Below are 22,603 nucleotides of genomic sequence, written 5' to 3' on the forward strand. Positions count from 1 at the left end.
AGAATTAGATCGTGGCAAGGACAGCAATATATAAAATAGCAGTAGAACCCATCCAGACTGCTGCTTTATTGTAGACGTATGTAGCAGCATGTTGCTGATTGCATTAATAGTGCATTTGAAATACATTTGTATCAGATCATCCACATCCCGCTTTTATCAGTTGTTCTGCAATGCTTCGCAATGCTCCCACATTATTGCGTCGACACTTATCCCCACCATTGACACCTATCCATTTTATTGTTCCCACCATCACCAATTCCTCCCTTTCCCTCTCTAACAGCAAGTAAGTTGTGCTGTGTCTCCATGCCACCATTGCTTAATTTGCCGACTTTTTACATTTTTTAAAATGTTGGGGCTGTGATTTCTGTGCTAAACGCTGTTCATTTGCGGTGGGGGGGGGGGACACAGGGCTGGTGTTCTCCACAGTGGTGATGTGGTTAATTTTGAAAGTCCTGCCAGTAGTTTGACTGGATTCATTTCTTCTTCAAAAGTGGATCGACATGTGTGCAATGCATGATGTTTAAACTATAGGATGGCTGATTCAGATCCCCTGGCATCTGGGGATAAGCCCAGCATGTACTAAATGGTCACAGCAGGCTCAGGAACCAGAACAGACCTCTATGCTCTGTTCATCCCACTTCAAACCATTTCAAACCAATCACAATTATCCTAGGCTTTTGCTAACCAGGCGTGGGACAATTTGACTTTCTCAGCAAGATACTTGAAAACAAATAATCCAATTAATGAAAGAAGCAGAGTGTAAAAGTGCTTTGGAGTATTTGGGAACAGGGCAGATAATTGGTCGGCGGCACCTCCCTCCTGGAAAGAATCTCCGAACAATGGTTGCTTGAGAAGCCCTCCTTGTTTAACTTAACAGTGAGGCTGGTGTTTGACCTCCACAAAAGCCAAAGCTGTGACATTTCACTGGCAATCCAAAGAGAGAGAGAGAGAGAACAAAGATGGACACCACATTGATGTGCTGGGCTATAATTAAACAAACTTCAGGAATGGCATTCCTTCGAATTCAACAGTGCACTCACAGCAATGGGTTATGTAACATTTCCCTAGCTATTCAAGCCGACTGCTGTTAGTGAATAATCAAAAAAGGTCATCTGTTAAGAAATGCAGCTTTTGTTTCCAAGGTGGGAAGGAGAAGGAGGTTATGAACCACAACTTCAGTTCATCTGTGTTACAGACTCAGCTTTCTTACAAGGATTTGTAGTGATGGGGGTGGTTATTTTAGTGTTTTTAATTCCAATTCTGCTATTTTTAATTCAACTCTGTCTCTTTTTGGGAACCAAACACCTCTTTGTCCCATCTGGACCAAGGAAATAGAAGGGTTTTGGATCAGCTTCCCTTAGAATGTTGCTCCAAGCATGACCCTCGCTGTGCAAAAAAAGTCTTGTGATTAAGATGCCTTGTGACTGGCTTAATCTTAACTGGTGCTCAGAAATTAATTCTTTAGCCATTTTCCTTGCAGAGAGAGGCCTAAAGCCATTGACCTTCTCCGTGGAGACTTCATGTGAGGTATAATGACTTTTGTTTTTAACTGAGTTCCCTAAATCAATCCAAACGATGAGGGTCACTAGTTGTTTTAATTAACATGTCTATAACTCTTTCCACTAAATTATCTTTTCCCCAGCCAGATTAGATGGGTGTTATTTGAGTTCCCTCACCTACAAACATAGTTGCAAACTTTAATTGGTTTAGTCAGTAGATTAGTAAATGCAACATTTACTTGGGCTCAGGGAACACCTGCTACTCCCTAAGTGCTGAAGCTAAACAGGTGCGGATCTGATCTGTTCCCTGATGGGAGACTATTGGGAGGTAAGGTAATTGTGGAATATTAATATAAAACATGAAAGAAAAGGAATAAGAGTAACAATGGGCTTAGTTTTTCAGCATTTAAGGTGGCAAATAGAAAGGTGAAACATTTGCCATGAGTACCTTTGAGGGCTCAGCCACACTTCCTTTTGTCCTGCAACTTTCCCTTGAGAAAAACTTCTCTTTTGTGTTCAGTTAGAGCAAACGGCAGTTCGAGTTTTCTCTGGACTGACGTTTGTTCCAATTTAGCACTAAAGAGCAGGTTTTCCCTGAGATCTGTTGGATCAAAGCACTGCTTAGTCCAACATCCTGTTTCTCACAGAGCCTTATATGATGTGCACAAGCAGGGCATGAGGGCAATAGCCTGACACCATATTTGTCCAAATCTTTCTAAAGTCCTCAGCCCTATTCCACATCAGTAGGGTGATTATAATAACATTGGCAAGTTGCTTTTACCCCAAGCACTGTATACAGGCCTTCCTTCCACCCACCAGTGCATATATACAGTAATACTTCACTTCTGATTTAATATACGGTCACAAGGACGTCAGGGAAGTTTTCCTAGCCCTTTTCAGAATGAAGGTGCTTCTTTCAATAAGTCTTGGTGTGCCTTGCCAGAATGTCTGTGGCTTGCTGAAAAAGTCGCTGCATGGTTCCCCTATCCAGCCGAGATGTTAATTGGCCTTATAATGTTGTGACAGGGTTGTCTGCTCAGCTGTATAGAAAACCAGCAGGACTCCAGGTTAAGTAGGGGAAACTCTCCTGACTTCTTCTGATTGATTTAACAGGTTTGTTTGTTGTTGTCGTCTTTTTTTAAAAAATAATACAACCCAAGAAAAGATTTATCAAGTCATTAGACCTCATTCCTTGAAGGAGCTGAACAATTCATATCGCAACAAAGCACACAAGGTATGACCCAAGAAACTATCAAAATCAAAGTTTTATATCATGCCCCCCCCGAAGATAGACCAGTAGTGTAGCAGAGGAGGAACACAGGGGAGCACAACGTCAGTATTTTTTTCGCAGCAAGAGCGATACTGTCATCTGCTGAAACAGCATTATTACCCCTAAGTGCTGAAAACTTGGTGGATTAGAGCAGTGTTTCCCAAACGTTTTTGGGCAACGGCACACCTGTTAGCCGGAAAAAAATCTCGCGGCACACCACCATTAAAGCCCCGCCCCGTGACGTCAGCGCGCAGCGTCACGCCGGGAGGGACGCACAAAAATGAAAGTTTTTTCCCTCCCCCTTGCCGGGGTGGGAGGAGGCAGCAGAGCGAGGGCAGCTGAGGCGGCGGCGGCTGTTGTGGTGGTGGCGGCGATAGCGGGCGGAGGAGGGGGCGGCGGCGGGAGTTGCTGCTGCTGCTGTTGTTGCTGCTGCTGCCCGGACATGCCGGCCTCCTCCTCCTCCGCTGTCTCGCGCTCCTCCCTTTTGCGCGCGCTGCCCCGCCGCTCGGCACCACCACCGCGGAGCCGCCCCCGGCTCGACGCGGATCCTCGCCGCCGCCGCCGCCTCTCACCGCCCTACTCGCCCGCCTTCCTCCCACGGCACACCAGCCGATGTCTCACGGCACACTAGTGTGCCGGGGAACACCGGTTGGGAAACACTGGATTAGAGGATAGGTTAGTCCTGTCATATGATCCCTTCATTAGGTAGACTAATCTCAGACAGTGGGCATGGGTGGGAACAGCCATAGAGCCCTCCTCCCACCAGCAACATTGCTGTTACCTGGACAGGACAGGACTGGTAAGTGTCATGATTGTATCAGCAAGAGGATCAGATTCCCAGTGCTGGTTCTACAGGTGCCACCCCAACCTTAACCACCATCCCTACAGGGAAGAGGGTATGCTGGAGGCAGCAATGGGCAATCCAGCTTCACACCAATTGGAATCCTTAAAGCTGTTCCTGATTCGTCTCTTGACATCCCTGCCTCGCCAACACCTCCTGGCGTGTATACAAACAAACGAATCTGACATTAGTTAAGCTGTAATGTGGACAGCTGGCTGGGTGGGAGGGTGAGCTGTGAAACAAACCAGTGGAGCAGGGGGTAATTTCTAAGGTGGTAATGTGAAACACCCTTAGGCTAGGAAGTTGGTTTTTACAGCTCCTTCAAAAAGCCTTTGAAGACACACTAGCTGTGTGTACCTGTCCAGGGTTTGAGAGCTAGGGACTGTTGACCACCACTGACAAACTAAACTGGTAGAGCTCAACATAGCACTTCTCTAAGAATGGCTTGCTTGCAGTGCCATCGTCCTTATGAATGAGGCAAGGTGGAGATGAGGTTACGGGTGTGGGAGGGATTTCCAATTATACAAAAGCAACTTGGAAGACTTCACATTAATGCGGTTTGGAAGATCTCCTGGGGTTCATATGAGGTGGTGATAGCAGAGAGGCTGAATTAACTGAGCAAGAACAAATTATGTTCATTTAATATAGAGACGTTGAACCTTTGTGCTCAAGATGGCTGATTCACCATACTGTACTCTCAGTCAATCCATGCAGGAAAAATACAGCTCTGGTTAAGGCTTCATATTTCTGATGGAGTGGACTGGCATCTGTTAAAGTCCATAATAGATGTTGTTGGTTTTTAAGGTGTAACAGCGAAACTGGACGCCAGCATCTGCCCAAGCTGCACTAAAACATGTCTCCCCTGCTAGGTCTCTACAGCCACAGCAGGCACTGTAACTCTCCAGTGGTTTGACTTCAACCCCCAATGGTGGACTCTTCCATTGTTTCTCGAGACAGACAGATGCCCACTGGCTTTATATAGTCTAATATTTAGGGAAATTTTGGTTGTGGTTTATTCTGTCCTAGCCCAGAGAGGATTGAACATGGTGACACCATCGTGTCACCTCTGGGCCTGTGTCTCTCCATAGTTTGGCTGTGCATTTATCAGAATGATCTAACAGAGGACTTACCTGGTAAGACACTGCCCAGAGGCCAGTGTCAGAGCAGGAGGGTCAGGGACATATTTAGAAGGCATTATCTCTCTAACAAGATTTGGACAGCTATGTTCAGCATTTTAGACCTAACAAAGGAACAGGTATTTTCAAAGGGAGCTTTCAAAGAAGGCTTTTAAACTCTTTTTGATCTCGCTAAGTATCTTAAAGGGAATTTAAATTGAGAATGGGTGACATTCTTTGTTCATGTGCCACTCCATATTATTAGCTTTGTAAACAGATGCTGGGCCTCATTCATGTCGCTCACACTAACAATTTGGCTTCATTGCCCATTCTCATATTTTCTGACTTACTTTTGATTATGTGCAACTTGTCAGGGCAAGGTGGCTATTTATTTGGGGCTAATGTTTGTGTGGACACTTAGCAACGTATCTGCTTCTCTTAATAAACCACTTAAAGTGAAGTAAGGAAGTTCATTCAGAGTTTCATCTCCCTTGTTCTCCTCTGCAGGCACTTGTGTTCCCCCCTCTCTGAACAGACAACGGCCATGAAGAATGGGACACAAGCCAGGGACTGATGTGGGAGAGGGGAATTGCCCCAAATCAGGCTTGGATTCAAACCTAAGGAAGTTAATGAAAGGAACATTTTCCACCCCTCCTTCCCCAACCTTCCAGGAAGGCTGTTAGAAATATTTGTCCTGGTATACCTGACTGCACCATCCCAGCTTTATTCCCTGAAACAGCCTATCATCACCAAGATTGTGTTACGGTAGTGGAGGGCATGCCCCATCTTCAGCACATTATATAAGGGCGCAGTAAGTTTCACACGTCATTCCACCCGCTATGCAGTGCAACTGTTAAACAGAGAGAAAACACACAAAGCCCTCAACCTCTTTCCCCACTTTTATCTGTTAGGAATTATTCAGGCTTTCCCACTTCACAAAGGTTCGAGCTATTCTGAGCTCAGGAGGGCCACCCAAAATGAAAGCAAGGCACACACTTGGCAATATTGATGAGATCTTGAAAGAAGGAGCCTCCAGTGTCGAGTTTTGCTTTTGATTGTGCCAGCCATTCATTAAGATCTCAAGCTGGTTCCTCAAACAACACTTGGCCTGTATGTACTCTCGACTAGGAACAGCCAGTATTTCTAGCGCAGTTTATGTGATGAACTCGGACACCGTTTCTCCCATGAGAGCCATGTTATAAAACTGTGACCATAAAACCATTACAGACAACCTAGGTGGGTTGTCCATGGCATATAGTTAAGCTCTCAGAAAAATAAATCCCTTTTCCGTATCGGTTAGGAAAACTACGGTCGGTTGCGTTCTCAGCTGAAGTGTGTGGGTTTTAGGAGGAGTGGGGGAGATGTGGCTTCTTTTGAAGGGTTCCAACTATCTCAAAATCAGGAGAGAGAAATAAATTAATCTCCCATTTGATGACATTGGCAGTTCTGGCTGCAGCAACTATTTGGAAATGTAAAAGTGCCAGTGCTGTACTACAGTTCCAGCGTGTTACCTCCAGAAAAAAAGGGGGGGAAATCTGCATTTTGTTTAATCCCTAGAGAACTGAATGAAGTAGCCAGGGACAAGAACACCACAGAGAGGATCTGTTCAGTTTCATGGAAGCAGGCACTAAGTAGTTGTTGCTGGCACTGCCTACCTGCTTTGACAGGCTGGTGCCACACGGAATCTCAGCAGAAGCCCTGTAGGAAACGTTCTGAGGAGCAGCACAACGGAGGCCCTTATTGGAATTATATTTCATAAGCCTGGTTTACAGCGAAGGGCAAAGCAAACTGTAAAAGTCACTCAGATTCAGCTGTGAACCACAAAACCTCTTTTTAGCTTTGTGCTCTTCCACTTTGGTTCAATGCTACGGGAAGCTCCAGCAACTGATTAACTGCCTGAGCACTACATAAGATTGCTTACGGCAGAAGGACCCCATATTTTAGAGGACCTGCACTATGTACCGGTAACTCCTTGTGGTTGTATGATTGTGCAATGCTTGGTTAGCAAATATTTTTACACCACTGGTAGGGCCGGCCCAAGAGATCTTGCTGCCTGAAGCAAAGCAGCAAATGACACCCTCCCCTCCAAGACAAGGAGCAGAATACCTGTGTGCAGCCAAGTTATTTTGGCACCTGAGACGGACCATCCCACCAGTCCCTCCTCAACAGTAAAAATGCAGCAATAATAAATCAAGCCAAAATCAGCTGTGTAAGTCAGTCACCTCACTGTGCATAATGGTGGGAGAGGGAGAGAGAGAATGAATAGCGAGTGCCCAGTGGGAAATAATATAGTAACATCAAATCTTAGTTTTGAAGTCCTGCTTGAAGACCACTGGATGTTCCCTCAGTTGGTTAGACGAACGATTGGTCAACTCTTTAGAAGTTTCTTTTTAAAAACATTATTGAAGATTTTCTTGGTTTACAAAAGAACACCTGGCCTCTTTTTTCAGGTTGTACAATATTTCTTACAAATCAGTTACATTTGTTGTGAGACATTGATGTTGAGTACAGTATAAGGTTGGGAAAGAAGAAGGGCGAGAGGAGGGGTGGTGTGGTGAGGCATATTCTTTTGTACAGTGTGCGTGTGGGGTTTTGTGTCAGTAGTGAGAGGTATTGGGGGGAAGGGTGTGGTTGGTTATCTGTGGTTGGCAACAGTGGGGTTTGTTTGCATTTGTGAGTGTGGAAGAGCTGGTAGGGTCAGGTAGGCCAGATTGATTTGCATGCTGTTGGTGGATTCTTATTGTTGTCTTGTTGGGCTGTGTATGTGATAAAGGGAGCCATACAGGGGTGAAAGCATCCTCTTCTATTTGTCCCTGTGTGAGTTTCACTTTATTGGTTAGCTTTTCTAGTAAGGCCGTTTCCCATGCAATTTGATACCATTGGTCCATGTTTACTCCTGACATGTTGTCCCTATTTTCAAAAAGGGGAAAAGAGAGGACCCAAATAATTACCGCCCAGTCAGTCTGACATCAATACCAGGGAAGATTCTGGAGCAGATCATTAAGAAAACAGTCTGTGAACACCTAGAAAGAAATGCTGTGATCACCAATAGTCAGCATGGATTTCTGAAAAATAAGTCATGTCAGACTAACCTGATCTCGTTTTTTGACAGAATTACAAGCCTGGTAGATGAAGGGAACTCAGTGGATATAGCCTACCTTGGTTTCAGTAAGGCATTTGACAAGGTGCCCCATGATATTCTTGTAAAGAAGCTGGTAAAATGCGGTCTTGACTATGCTACCACTCAGTGGATTTGTAACTGGCTGACTGACCGAACCCAAAGGGTGCTCATCAATGGTTCCTCTTCATCATGGAGAAGAGTGACTAGTGGGGTGCCACAGGGTTCTGTCTTGGGCCCGGTCTTATTCAACATCTTTATCAACGACTTGGATGATGGACTCAAGGGCATCCTGATCAAATTTGCAGATGACACCAAACTGGGAGGGGTGGCTAACACCCCAGAGGACAGGATCACACTTCAAAACGACCTTGACAGATTAGAAAACTGGGCCAAAACAAACAAGATGAATTTTAACAGGGAGAAATGTAAAGTATTGCACTTGGGCAAAAAAAATGAGAGGCACAAATACAAGATGGGTGACACCTGGCTTGAGAGCAGTACATGTGAAAAGGATCTAGGAGTCTTGGTTGACCACAAACTTGACATGAGCCAACAGTGTGACACGGCAGCTAAAAAAGCCAGTGCAATTCTGGGCCTCATCAATAGGAGTATAGCATCTAGATCACGGGAAGTAATAGTGCCACTGTATTCTGCTCTGGTCAGACCTCACCTGGAGTATTGTGTCCAGTTCTGGGCACCACAGTTCAAGAAGGACACTGACAAACTGGAACGTGTCCAGAGGAGGGCAACCAAAATGGTCAAAGGCCTGGAAACGATGCCTTATGAGGAACGGCTAAGGGAGCTGGGCATGTTTAGCCTGGAGAAGAGGAGGTTAAGGGGTGATATGATAGCCATGTTCAAATATATAAAAGGATGTCACATAGAGGAGGGAGAAAGGTTGTTTTCTGCTGCTCCAGAGAAGCGGACACGGAGCAATGGATCCACGGAGCAATGGATCCAAACTAAGCAAAGAAGATTCCACCTAAACATTAGGAAGAACTTCCTGACAGTAAGAGCTGTTCGACAGTGGAATTTGCTGCCAAGGAGTGTGGTGGAGTCTCCTACTTTGGAGGTCTTTAAGCAGAGGCTTGACAACCATATGTCAGGAGTGCTCTGATGGCGTTTCCTGCTTGGCAGGGGGTTGGACCCGATGGCCCTTGTGGTCTCTTCCAACTCTATGATTCTATGATTCTATGATTCTATGTCTCTGCAGTGTCTGGCTATGAAGCTTCTGGCTGCTGAGAATAGGTGGGTTATAAGCTCTGTATAATGTGAGTGGTCATTGTGATCTTGGAAGATGTTCAGTAGGGCCAGTTCTGAGGTGAATTCTAATACCTGTTTAGTTATTTTGCATATCTCTTGTAGGACTGCTGTCCAGAAGGGTAGGGTTTTAGGGCATTTCCATGACATGTGGAAGTATGCGCCTGTGGAGGTGCAGCCTCTCCAACATCTTGATAAGGTTCCTGGGCATATCAGTGCCAGTTTCCATGGTGTTAAGTACCACCTACAGGTGAGTTTCAGAGCGAGTTTCCTTATTTGGCTGCTACAGACTTAAAGGGAGGTTTACGCCACATTCTAGTCCATTGGGTGAGATTAATTTGTCAGACACTAATTAACTACTTTTGAAAATGAGGGGAGGTCCACAAGCAGTTCATCATAAGGTAAGGTAAAGGACCCCTGGACGGTTAAGTCCAGTCAAAGGCAACTATGGGGTTGCGGCGCTCATCTCGCTTTCAGGCCTAGGAAGCTGGTGTTTGTCCACAGAGAGCTTTGACTATGTCACGAGGATTACTAACCAATGAAAAATGTAACAAAACACACACAAGCTATTGGATGTGCCTAAAGAAATTCTTTGGATTCTGGTAAGAGGTCAATAGCTTGCCAGCCAGGTGCCAATGGGCACCTCAGGATCCACCAGGACATCCTCTGGTGCCTACAAAAGATCTCAGTAAATATCCCCACAAATTTCCACAATGCAGGAGAAACTGTTTGTTCTTCCTGCTCAGTTCCTATTTGCAGTGGCTTGGACTCTCTTACACTGAACATGCTCTCCCCCTCATTTAATGTTCCTTTCCCTTTTCTTACTCTTTTAGATACGGCAGCTATTTTCTATTATACCACATCCCATAGAGCAGCTATTTTGTGACTGACACCCATGTTACTTTCCAAATGTGACCACTGGACAAAAAAACCCAAAAAACTGGGAACCTCTGCTTCTGTTTTCTTACATTCTGTTATTCCTTGTTTGCTTTGCATAAAAGAAACTTATTTACATTTGATTTGGCACCCTTGAGAGCATTCCACACCCTGGCCTAGGCAAACTTAGGATCAAATGCAATCTGGTATCACTTTACACCTTGTTTGTCAAAACAAGGTTTCGAAAGGATTAACTGAGGGAAATGTTTCACCCAGTTAGTAAAGTTTTGCTTGAGGCCTATATAAAAAGCAGGCAACACCCAGCCTGACTTCTCTCACCACAGTGGCCTCTGAAGTTGGCACCCTCATTCTAAGCTGCAAACGGTTTAACAAGACGCTTGTGGTCTATAATGAACACAAGCTTCCTCAGAAGAAGAAGAAGAAGAAAGACCCCAAAACACCAACACCACCCCAACTCTACCCTATGGTATTTCCTGATTCCAAATTTAATGGGCACCATTCAAATTTGGACTCTTGCTGTCGATGGTAATTAAGTTACAACATGGAATTTGTGGGCATTTCAAGTTCTAAATACAGTACAAAGTCCAGCAGCATCTAGGAAAAAGCAGCTTCTCCAGAACACACTTCATTCAGTAGGTCAGTGCTTGCTCTGCAATTTTCACTGCCCCAGTTTTCTATACTGAAAGTAAATGACCTCTCTAACTGATCAGCATTGTCAGGAAATAGCTAAAATATGTGACCATAGCTGTCAGAGCTGCTTCCAGATCCTAGCTCACAGAGGATCACGCTAGCCAGCGTTCACTTTATAAAAGTCTTTATTGAGTTACAGTTTCCATTCTCAAGCTGCTGCGTGCAGCTCTACGTCTTATGGGTTAGACCGGCGAAGCTCCGTCTGAGTCTCCGCCCCCTGTACACCAGCTTAATACCCTAGCCTTACTCCACCTTTTCCGCCTGACCGTTCTTCTCTGGGTCCCTCTGCCCCCCGGGGTCTCTTCCTTCCTGGACTCTTCTGACGCTGACCCCCCGGACCCTCCTGTCTCCTTGCGCCGGGCTTTAGGACCTGGCTCCCTTTCCGGGCTGCTTACTGCGCCACCTTCCTGTGCATTTGAACTTGGCGCGCGCGCGCCCAACCTTCCACTTTCCGCCTGACCGTTTCTTCGCTCCCCGATGGAGGTGTGGCCACTCCTGACTCGTGCCCTCCCTCCTGTTGCGAGCTGCCAGCGCTTGATACCTGGCGCCCTTCTTCTCCCCTGCTCTCTGTTGGTGACGCTGGTCCTGATTTCCAACTGCTCCCCTCTGAGCCCCCTCTGGACCCTTCTTCCTGGGTGTCCCCCTAGGTTCCCCCCTTGTTCTGGCCACTGGTGCTCCTTTCTGTGAATCTTCTGATTCACTGGAAAGACTCGGAGATCTCGGGTCGTCGTCATCACTCATCTTTTCCTCTGCCTCCTCCCCCTCGCTCTCTGTTTCCTCCCTTGCCCTCGCCTCTGCTCCTGAACCCCTGACAATAGCTATCCTGCTTTGGTCAATGCTCCAAAATTGGCTGGCCAGTCTGGCTCATTTTGCATATAGTGTAAATGGCTTGGGCAGCCCACACTTTATCATTCATCCTGGCCTGGTCAGTACTACACTTAACAAATTTCTTCATAGCAAAGTAGCTCATTATACAGGTTATAGACAATGTGCAATATTTCTTAGGTGTTGTGAGTTTACTCATCTGTCATGGACACGCCAGTCAAGAAGCTAGAAAAAAAACTTTATTGTCTCTAAAAACCAGAATGGAAAAGCAGCAGCAGCAGGAAACACCTAACTCTGTCCAGGTAAGTCCAGTGTCATCTTGCGGTAACTAGACTGTATAATAGCATCATCATTTATAAAACACTAAAATTTATATCGCACAATATCCCTGTCATCTTTTACCCTCCCTCCTTCCTCGTCTTATATATTTAAAACTTTCAACAGATTTTTGTTCATGTATGTGTGAAAGAGAGACAGAGGATCATAGCTGTCAACGTTTCCCTTTTTTTAAGGGAAATTCCCTTATTCTGAATAGGATTCCTCGCAAGAAAAGGGAAAAGTTGACAGCTATGCAGAGGATCCTGACCTTGCATAATTGTATCTAATTTATAACACCATGCAGATGCATCACATGGAGTTACAACCTAGTCTTTGCCACAGGAATCTCTGTTGTTTTCTAACCTCACATCCCAGACAGCTTTCATGCACTTTTTAATCTCCTGCTAAAGCAGAAAGACAGACAGTCACACCTCCTTCCACCCAGTTCAACTATAGCCATGACACATGTCCCAGCCCTTACCTGCTATAGCATGCTAGTCTCAAATATGGCAGGGAGGAGGTTGACTGGGCAGCAGAGGGAATGAGCTGAAGGAGGTGCAGTTTGCTTTCTTTCCTGCCTTACCAGGAGTTCTAAAAACATATGGACACTGTCCAAATTATGAGGTTGCAACCCTACAAACCCGCTGCCTTGTGGAACATCAGAAGAAGAAAACACTAAGGAGTAAATCCTACACAAATCCAGACTGGAGTCCCTAAGATGGTGGGATGGCATCTTGTACTCCTCCTATCAGGGTGCTCGGGCTCAGCTAATCACAGAGCTGGGCTTACTTTTTATTATTATTATTTTCCTTTTGCAGTCACCATAACAGTGGTTTATAGGAGGCTGGGGGGGAATGCTTTGTGTGTGGGGGGGGCATATCAGACTCCCAAAGTGGGGGTTAGACTCCCATGCTTTAAACTCTTTGTAGGATATGCATGTGTGTGTTTATTTCAATTTTGTTATAAGAATTATTTTTTTAAAAAATACAGACTAAAATACGCCACACCCTAGTCATACAAGTTCATTTCAAGATTAGAACACATTTTACCTAAATCTGTTGACCAAAACAGCATTTCAGTCCAAGTTAAACCAAATTTTGAGGGATTTGGCTACTGGCCTTACAAACTTTCCTGAGAGGATGTCCCATTATATGGACTTACTTTTGACTAAATGTGCATGTAATTGCACTGTTAAGCATGTGCAAAACTTAACCTGCAAAATCAACAGAATACTCAGCTGCTGAACTCTGGCAGAGCCCTTATATTTTTAAACAAGAAACACCATCCATGGTAGCAGTCATGTTTGAGGCGACTTGCTAAGTATACTTTAAGCCTCAGAGTCTAAGCATATAAATCTCCATCCTCAATTATTGCTCAAGGCTGCAAAACAACCCAAAACCACATACACACACACACACACACACACACAGAGAGAGAGAGAGAGAGAGAGAGAGAGAGAGAGAGAGAGAGAGAGAGAGAGATTGGTACAATTGTAGGGTTGGGAAAGACTTGCAGTTTCCTGACCTAGCCCCCTTCACCAAGAGTCAGCCAGAACAAACAAGTCTTTAGTGGTGGACACCAAAGTCACTCTTGTTCCAATGAGTCACATTTGACTCCTGCAGCCATGGAGTGCGGTAGACTGGGAAGAGGCAAGAATGTGCCAGCTGCTACTTCCTAGACGCATCACAAACAGCTCCTACAGGGAACAGAAATGATAGAGAGGAAGCTCAACAGAAGTGACACTAGACTGGTCTGTGTTGAATTGATGCTCTAGATGCATTTTCACTTCCTCAAAGCCAGTTATATTGGCACCATCATCTTTAATAAGGGGATTGGAGGCTGCAATGCTTTTCCAAATACCAGTTGCTGGAAACCCCAGGAGGGAAGATGGCTCTTGGTCCCCTGTTCTGCTCGCTGGTCTCCCCCAGGCATCTGGTTGACCACTGTGAGACCAGGATGCTGAACTACATGGGCCATTGGCCTGGTCCAGCAGGCTCTTATGATGTACTTATGCTACTGTTAGGCAGTACTGCCGCAACTGGGCAGGACTGTCCCTCTTGCTATAGACATGTTGTCATGAAAGCAGCACAATCCGCTCAGACACTTCCTCACATTGTGATAATAATCTCTGCCAGCCACTGGCCTTCCCAAACATCTTTTAGTTATTGTAGCTGGACAATGCAAGGCTGTTATTGTTTTGCAACTTCTACATACAAGGTGCTGATTTCTGTCTTTTGAACTGAAGTAAGTTTCAAAGGACTTCAAGAAGATCAAACCTCTCAATTCTTAAGGAAATCAGCCCTGAGTGCTCACTGGAAGGACAGATCGTGAAGCTGAGGCTCCAATACTTTGGCCACCTCATGAGAAGAGAAGACTCCCTGGAAAAGACCCTGTTGTTGGGAAAGATGGAGGGCACAAGGAGAAGGGGACAACAGAGGACGAGATGGTTGGACAGTGTTCTCGAAGCTACCAGCATGAGTTTGACCAAACTGCGGGAGGCAGTGGAAGAGAGGAGTGCCTGACGTGCTCTGGTCCATGGGGTCACAAAGAGTCGGACACGACTAAACGACTAAACAACAACAGCAAAGTTTCAAAGAACATGAGACATACACAGGAGCAGCAGAAGCTCCTTTCTACTGAGTCAGACCAATGGGCCATCCAGCTCAGCATTGTCAACACTGACTGGCAGCAGATCTCCAGAGTTTGTGGCAGGGAGCCTTTCCTAGCCTTGCCTGGAGAAAGCAGGGGTTGAAGCTGGGGCTTTCTGCATGCACAGCAGATGCTCTAACCACTGGTCTATGGCCCTTCACCACAAAGTGGTATGAACAAAATGTATAGAGTTTTATGCCTCTAGTATGGCAAGAAAACACTCTTTGAAATGTCAGTGGCTGCACACCATTGTTTTAAGGGAATGAGGGAAATGAATGAATGATGGCCACTCCTTGTGGCAAGAAGAGTTACAAAGCATCATGCCTGCCTAGGCAAAATAAGGATCCAATTTCATGGACTGGAGGAGAGGAAAAATTCACACTGAAGTCACCTTTCCTCCCCAACACCTGAAATAGCACCTGTAACTCAAAGGTGTGCTCTGGGATATTTAGGAGATTTTTAAAAAGTAAAATAATGTATCCTAATACTATTTGTTGACATGACATTGGAATAATAACCAGAAATATAGGTGTTTCTGAAACGTACTCAGAGAGAGAAGGGAAGCAGCATCACCATCAACTCTGGTGAGGAGCCCTCAGATTTCTCCCTCCCTTCCATCCCATGCAGCACAAGGAGAGACGGGATTGGTGCCATTGGTTCACCTGAGAGAGACCAGCAATGTCTCCTTCATGAACCGTTTCTCTTCCAGCTTCTCATTACTGTTATGGTCCCAGGTCAGGAGTCCTTGGAGGCAGTCCTCCAATGACAGTAGCCCTGAGGAGGAGATGGAGTTGATCCCTGGTCTGCAGTCACCAGAGCTTGAATTTCCTTCCCTGAATCCTGAGGAAGCACTTCCTCCACCAGGCTATGCTGGTTGGTCCACAAACTGCTTGCAGAGATCAGAAGAGCCCTAAGGATATATTCCTCCATTTTAAAATCCCAAGGACTAAAATAAGCCAATGGCTGCAGACAAGGGCACTGGCTCTTTAATGGGCCAGGGTTTGGGTCCTCAAATACCAAGCTACAAGGTTCTGTCCAGTTGCTCCTTGACAATGTTGAGACAACTTGCATGCTCTGCCTGAGCTGCAGGATCACTAAGTGTGGTCCTGAAACCCCCACCTAGGTACCTCTCCAAGGTGCTGAGCTTTGCCTTGCCCCAGCCCCATGGATCAGAGCAATTTGAATGACTTTGTAAGTAAGAATTGGGGTCTGAGTTTGCTTTCTTCCTCCTCCTTATCAATAACCTTTCCTTTTGTGCCATGTCTTTTAGAGTCTAAGCTTGAACACAAAGACTTATTATTGCTCATTGCAAGAGACCATGAAGACGACACTGAACAGGGATGGAGAACCCTGTCACTCTCCAGATGTTGTTGTTAAACTCCCATCAGCCACAGACAGCATGGCCAATAGTCAGGCATGAGGTCATACAGATCTGCATCCCTGGCAAAAATGACAGTCCATTTTTCTAGTCACCCTTGTGAGCCCTTGTGAATGGAAGCGGGACACCTTCAGGGTGATCTCCATGGAATCTAATGAGGCAGATAAGACAGGTGAATTTATACCTCATAATAGAGTGCTGCTCTTGACATCAACCCAAGAAATGGTCCTAACTCTACAGTTGGGTCTATATTAACTGTTCAAAGAAGGGCTAACTTGTCTGAGAAAACTGTTTTTTCTTGTGTGCATGCTCTGTTTATGATTTCATAGACTCAGAATTGTAGAGTTGGAAGGAACCATGAAGATCACCTAGTCCAATTCTCTGCAAAGCAGGAATTTTTTGCCCGACGTGGGGCTCAAACCCTGAGATTAAGAGTCTCATGTGGTACCAAGTGAGCTAAAGATGATTAGATTCTAATCGGTATTCTGTTTGTTAATCCCTCTCCTACCAAAGAGGTTGCAAAGTATCGATTTCAGGAGTGGTAAAATAAACGTACACACAGACGCACGCACCCTGAGTAGAACCAAAATAGAGACAAGTGAGTTTTACTTTTCCTCAAGGTTTGACACTCTGAATAAAACAGCACATGCCAATTTAGTTTCCACAATATAAAAATCCCCACAAGAGGAAAAGGAGGGGGGAAGTGGGAGGGAGAAGAAATTTAAAAGAGCACCGCCTAATTCAGCAACTACATCAGTCTAAGGAGCTCTGTGTTTGTGGGGAGAGAGAGAGAGTTTACTGTGTCTTTCAAACTACTGGGAGCTTGACGGGAATATTTGATGAGAAAGGAAAAAGGTGCCCTGGATTTATTTTTTTTCTTGCTCATTTCTGATTCTTTAGAATATTATTGTCTGAAGTTTGTGCTGCAGAATATCTTGGAAAAAAATAACCCAGGCATACTGGTTGGAGACAAGGAGTTTTCTCTTTAAAAATTCACACACCTCCGGCAAGGTAATACTGATTGTTTCCCTATGTATGATTCATTTATAGATCTAATTTTGGAAGGGAGAGAACAAGCACATAATTCTATATTTTGGATAATTCAATGCTTTGCATGTTAGGGGGATGCCCTGAGAGTAAGAAGTGTCTTTAAAATGAAATTGTGATGAAAATACCATCATTTCTATGCATTATTGATATGCCCACAAAGTGCATGCACACATACGCATACAGATGCACACAATGTCTACAAAGCTTTGATAAATCCATTATTTAAGTACTTTTACAGTCAAGTAAGGTGGCTGTAATTTGTTTAATGCTTTAAGAACCATATTTATTTTCTCAAGTAGGATTCCTCTCCTTTTTCTTTCTTTCCGTATTTAATAACTAGCACCACTAGTTTACAATTGCACAAATATTGAGCTAACTTGGGGCACCGATATATTTTTCTCCTTGCTGGGGGTTCTAATTGTCTCACTGGTTGATATATAAATTTATGTGAAAAAGAGGGTTGATAATGCAATGTGTGTGTGTAAGGCACTGGAATCATCTCTCTGCCTCTCCTTTCACCCCTGTGCTCCCCGCCCCGCCCCCAATATCCTTTTGTGTTGAATGGCTGCTATGCTAGTAAGACTTTAAAGAGGAATAGCATTATCAAGCCTGTCACAGCAGCTCACCTTCTCCCAGGGAGATTGGATTCTTGATAAGTCTCTGCAATGTGATTTGTGTCAGGCCAGTAGCAACATGTACCGATCACCCCAAGCGAAAATTCAGAGAAAGAAAGGTTTTTGTGGTGTGTGTTTTTTAAAAGTTGGGGTTGTTGGGTTTTTTTTTTTTTGTAATTCTAGTACTTTCGGATTGATAAAGAAATCACACTTTGGGGATGGGTTCTTGGGTAGTTATCCTTCTTTCTGCCTTTCATTAATTAGAAAACAAAACAGATCCTTCAGAGACTGGCAAATCAGAAAGCAGCTAAAATCCCATCATTCATTAGCTTGTCAAACTGCCCCAAAAGGAATTCAGTCAATGTCACAAGATTTTCAAAAGGGATTTTACAGCAAACAGAATCAGCCAGCTTCCATTTCACCATGCCATGGATACAAACGTTTTTTTTAAAAAAGAAAGTGTGTTTGTATATTAAACAAAGAGTGAGTTCCTGCAATCCTTATTGGTGTGTGTGGTGGCGGGTGGGGTGTGTGTGTAATTAGGTGAAAGGAAATACAGATAGTTTTATTACTGAAATTATTACTGAAATTGCCCAAAAGACAACATCATAACATCTGAATGCGGATTGCTACCAGACTCTGAACAGACTTGTTTCTCATTTCATTTTAATGTGATCTGACAAATTGCTTGGCAGAGGTGAGGGTTCTGGGAGAAAAAGGGAAATGCATTTAGACGTCTTATTTCTTTATTTTAAAAAAAGCATGCATAAAAGGAAACAAATGGGGGAAACATCACTATCAAGATGATTTAATGTGACCCTGATGATGGGCTGAAATCAGGGTTGGGAGGACACAGTGTCAAAAATGCTGCTGAGATCTGGTCATGGCTGATGTGGCAGAGTAAAACACCAACCCTCTATGAGGAGTTTGGCCAGCTTGAAGCAGCCAGAGGGAGGACCACATTGCTGCTTATCGAAACTCTGCCCAAACCGAACATTTCAGGCAGTAGCTACTATCGTTGAGCTTATTCAGAATTGTTGGAGAAGTGGGGGATTATCTCCCTACTTTCCTCTTTCACCTGGACAATTATTGCCACACTTTAACATTGCTGTTGGTGTTTGGAAAGTTTGCCACCAGTTGCATTCATCAATGGCTTGAAGTGGATCAATTTCTTTTGCAGATGTAAAGTAGATGTAAAGCAATTTCACTGGGATTAAAGTAACTTTCCTTTTGAAGGTCCCTTCATGCTAGAAGGTGGGGACTGGGAAACCTACCCTCTCATTGGCTGCTCTTCCTTCATTATATTGGTGACAGCCTCACCAAAGAAGATGAGAATATTGTTCTGGTTCTTCCGATGGGCCATCACAGAAGGGTCCAGGTTGGGGAAGGCTGGTTTAGATTTTTTTACCAGGCAAAAGTACAAAATTTTGCTACAAACTCTTGGAAATGTCTGCAAAGAGATGTGGGCCAGGCAAAAACTGCTTCAAATTTCAGTTTTGCCAGGTTCTGGACATACCTGCCAGTGCTTTAAAAGCCAAGTTGGGCTATAAAAGCACATTTTAAAAATACTCCATTAAGTTTATTAATTAAACTTCTTTAATTTAATTACTTAATTAACCTCTCTTTTTTGGTTCAGTACACTGCTCAGTTTTATTTGCTTTTTTTAAAAAAATCTGGGTTTTAGGACTTTAATGACTGTTGCTAACTGTATTTTACTGTTCTTATGTAATCTGCCTTGAGATTTTTTACCAAATTACACAGTATACACTTTTAATAACTAAAACTTATCATATACATGTAATAATAACTTTGGTCCTGGAGGGGATAGACTAGCGTCTTGAATTGTCTCATGCTAATGGCTGCCGGGGAGACTGGGTTGGGGGTGCCAATGGTAGATGCATATGGAATCTGTCTTGGGGTGTAGTCAACATAGCACTAAGTCTCTGAGAGTATCCTCCCTCCAGAGAGCCCCGGGATGAATGCAAACAGTTAGCATGTGGGTAATCTAACACATTGCACTTGTGCCAGCACTTGCATCTCCTTGCCAAGCAATCAGGAGAATTTTACCTGATTGGAAAGAGAGTTGTGATAGAATGCTCCTCACCATTTGGAAGGGAAATTCAGGCAAACAGCTTTCCACATCCAACATTTATTCCATGCACAATGGTATAAATTATCACCTGCCAATGAATGTCCACATTCAACCCTAATCTCAGTTGTGTAAGGGCTTGTGGTTACTCAAAGCTACACTTTTGTCCATCATTTCTTCACATAAAGACAAGCTATAAGGATAAGCACAGCAGCAATGAGCTCCATCTTAAATTAAGCCTGTATCATTTTCAGATGATGGAAGCGTTACCCAGTTCAAATCATGTGTTTCTAACGTTTCTTGACTGCTTTTATGCTCCATATTGCATTCAACTGTTAATCATATGTCTTCTATATAAACATATCAATGCAACGTTGACACCAGGGCACATGGTATGCCTACTCTTGAAAATCAGTTCAATTATGCTTGCAAACAAAACATTAGCAGGTATGGAATTTTTTAAAATAAGAAATATGCCATGTTTGGTTTGTAGTTGTGTTCAGAACCTATTCCTTACTAATCCAATTTATCAGAATGTTTCTGTACCTTACTTCTGATACCAAATAACTATTGAGAGCTATTGTTGTGTAGTAACTAGTGTTGCACTAAGACTGGGAGAGTAGGGCTCAACACACAAACACACACACACACACACACACACACACACACACACACTGCCCAGCCATGAAACTTGCTGGGTGACTCTCGGCCAGTTAGTCTCTCTTAGATTACCATAACCTTCCTCACAGTGTGGCAGATTCACAAGACAAGCTATTAAAACGAAGAGCTTAGAACTGCCCTTCTTGCTCCCTAGGCTGCAATCGTCATATAACCTCAATGTTATTTTTTGTATGTTTAATGCTTCTTAAATGTTATTTTCAAACCTGCAAAAAGTAAGCTATGCTGCACTTTTTGGAAACCTCAAAGGACGTGTTCACACCTTGGTATAAATACAACCCAAGATTTTCACTGATTGTTAACACTTCCACCGAGGAGTCTTTTTTGCACAATGCTGAATATATTGGGCACAATCCAACATATGCTGTTCCCACACAAATTCCAATGGAAAAAATGTGGTACTTGTGGGAGCAATAGCTGGGAGATTAGGCTCACTTATTGTTACTGGCAATGCCAAGCGTAGGCATTCCACTCATCTGATTTGGCATCCAGTTAGTCTAATGAGCTATTAATATCATACATCTAGATGCTTTATATTTTTGGTAAAAAATATATGGGCAAAGAAACTTTCCCATTCATCATGTGATGTTTTTGCAGGAATCAATGTATATCTAGCACCTGCCACCCCTTTCCTGATGCTTCCTATAGCTGGAATGTGCTGTTTGTTTTCTGGGATACAGTTCTCAATGTGAGAGGCATAACCTTTTCACAGGTGGATGGTTGTGAAAACTGCTGCTGAGCTGAGTTTTTCAGTTTGGCCAGTTACCAGCTGAGCTGACCACATTCCAGCTAGTGTGTAGCAGGCATCTGTGTAGGTGGTCAGTTATTATCCCACCAACATGGAGAGAGCTGTGTATCGTTACCAGGGCAGTGGACAGGAGAGGAGGATCCGCTGCTTTCTTTGATGAGGATTTAGTAAACACCGAGTTCTCACACTCATGTTATACAATTGATAGCATGAGCTCTTCCATTTCCCAGAGCACCTGTGTGCTCATTTATGATATACAAAAATTAAGAATATAATTCTTGCTTAACATGGACACCCACACCCACACATGCCAGCTAGAAGAAATGCCAAGCAGAGGGGAAGGTGATGTTATTTCTGGAGGCTAGAAAGCTGTCATAAAATCTGATTGGTGGTGTGCCGGGGGGTAGGGGGAGAGAGAGAGAAGGGCCAAATATATAAAAGTATGCCTGACTCTTTAAACAGAAACATCAGAAACTGATACCCTAATCTATCTGCCAATGCCCCAGTTTATAGACTATTCAGTATTCACTTAGCTTTTTACAAAATAGTTGACATCTCCCGAGGGTCAATCCATAACATTTTGCTGTGATAAAGTACAGAAAACCACCATTCTGACACAGTGGCAAAGCACCCATTGAGGGGGGCAGCAGGCTAGCTTGGGGTGGTAGCAAGGAAGCCACATGGCACCCACAGCTTTGTCATCTAACTGAACACCACCACTCTCTTGCCTGCCCCCCAGCACCTGTTGCCTGAGGCACCCACCTCACTTGGCAAGGGCAGCCCTGATTCTAGCCTGTGGATTCTTTTTTTCAGCACCTCCTGATTGGCTCAGGCTTCCTGCGTCACACCCTGTGACATCATGGATCTATAGTCAGCAAACTGTTATTTAACTGAGATGGCTCAGTCCTTTGCACTCTGATGTAAAGGAATATGACAGGTGACCAAAATCTCTGGGAATCAGCAACAACCATGACTTGCACCCCTACGTCAGCTAAAGAGCCCATTCCAAATCAATGTCATACCACAAGCTGTGATTTCTAAAAAGTTCTGAAAAAATGGAAGTACAGCTAAATGTTCAAAAGCCTGCTTTTTGTTTTAGGCAGATCCTTAAAGGCCATCAAAAACATTACAGTAAAAATTAACTAACCAAAGGTGTGAATGTAGAGGGCAGGGAGATCAAGAACTTGATTATGACATAAAGCCACATTTATTCATACATTTTTAATGATAGCCTGTTTCAAATCATTAACCAGACTAGTTATACATCCTGGCTTTATATACATCCATATAAATGGTTAATGTAGTTGCTCGTAATTTTTAGAAAGATCCAGTCCTGGCTCCATGGCAATTCCCATTTCTACCTTGCCATCCTAATTATTAGTTTGCACCCATGTTTGCAGCGATAAATTATCTGGGAGTTTCAAGGGACCAGAGAAAGAACCTGTTTGACTTGATTCCTGCCAATGCTGTTCATTGTTCAAGTATCCCTATAGTATAACTCCGTGCATACTTACCTGGATGTAAACATTCATGGTTTCCCACAAAGAACCCTGGGATCTGT

The 22,603-nt window shown here is 44.0% G+C and overlaps 1 protein-coding gene and 1 long non-coding RNA gene across 4 annotated transcripts in view; one reads left to right on the top strand and one right to left on the bottom strand.

The window, feature by feature from the left end:
- LOC308583827 overlaps nucleotides 1-22,603 on the bottom strand; it is a 51,890-nt gene that overhangs the window by 20,318 nt on the left and 8,969 nt on the right. The gene's annotated exons all lie outside the window — the stretch shown is intronic.
- Nucleotides 16,503-22,603, top strand: part of VIT (vitrin) — a 37,307-nt gene continuing 31,206 nt past the window's right edge. For 2 of the 3 annotated variants that reach the window (XM_081188082.1, XM_081188084.1), the window contains exon 1: nucleotides 16,503-16,874. The gene's annotated coding sequence lies outside the window, so the exon portion shown is untranslated. The remainder of the gene's footprint in view (nucleotides 16,875-22,603) is intronic. The other variant, XM_081188083.1, reaches the window with a different exon arrangement.

This window comes from Podarcis bocagei (genome assembly GCF_964188305.1).
Source record: "Podarcis bocagei genome assembly, chromosome: 3".
NCBI lineage: Eukaryota > Metazoa > Chordata > Lepidosauria > Squamata > Lacertidae > Podarcis > Podarcis bocagei.